The sequence below is a fragment of the Camelina sativa genome, chromosome 15 (assembly GCF_000633955.1).
Source record: "Camelina sativa cultivar DH55 chromosome 15, Cs, whole genome shotgun sequence".
NCBI classification, from domain to species: domain Eukaryota; kingdom Viridiplantae; phylum Streptophyta; class Magnoliopsida; order Brassicales; family Brassicaceae; genus Camelina; species Camelina sativa.
The window spans coordinates 6,146,207-6,147,084 of NC_025699.1; positions in this window are offsets into that span (position 1 = coordinate 6,146,207).

The window sequence follows — 878 nt, forward strand, 5'->3', positions numbered from 1 at the left end:
GTCGCCCAGAAATACTCTGAACTTGAATAGGACCCATCAGATCCATATGTACCAACTGAAGTGCATGACTTGTGCGAATATCAGTCACAGGCCCATGAGACGTCTTGATTTGCTTGCCTTTGTTGCACGGACCACATATGAAATGTGGATCACTTTTCAGCTTAGGAATTCCGCGCACAATCTCTTGGTTAGCCAGCTTCATCATTGTGCGAACGTTGAGATGACCAAGCTTCTGATGCCACAGTTCTGTATCCAACTCAGCAGTCGTGTTAAAACACTGTATTGATGATTTCCACATGTAACAGTTGTTACCAGATCTCCTGCCTCTAAGTTGTATTGAACCTTGTTGATCCACAGCCTTGCACCCCTTCTTGGTGAAAGTGACATCCAGACCTTCATCACACAACTGACTGATACTTATCAGATTGGCCTTCAACCCTTCAACCAGGAAGACATCTTTAAGATGTGGTTGAGACTCACCACCAGTTGTTCCTTTTCCTCGGATCGTACCCTTCCCTCCATCACCGAAAGTAACTCTTCCTCCAGCAACACCTTCTAGATGTGATAGATTATCACGGGCACCTGTCATATGCCTAGAGCAACCACTGTCAAAATACCACTTGGCCTGATCAGCCTCTGTCTTTTCTGCTGTGAAAGCCACATGACAGTAGAGATCATCTTTCCTGACATACTCCTGTGTGTTTCTCCTGACAGCTGGATAAAACGCACAGCGTTGCATAACACGATTCTGAAACTGATAGCATTGGGCTTTATAGTGAGTTAGATGCCCACAATACCAACATCCTCTCCGTCTACTACGCTGAACAGGTCTTCGAGATGTCTGCAGAAACCCACTAGAGACATATGGCGGCCTAGTA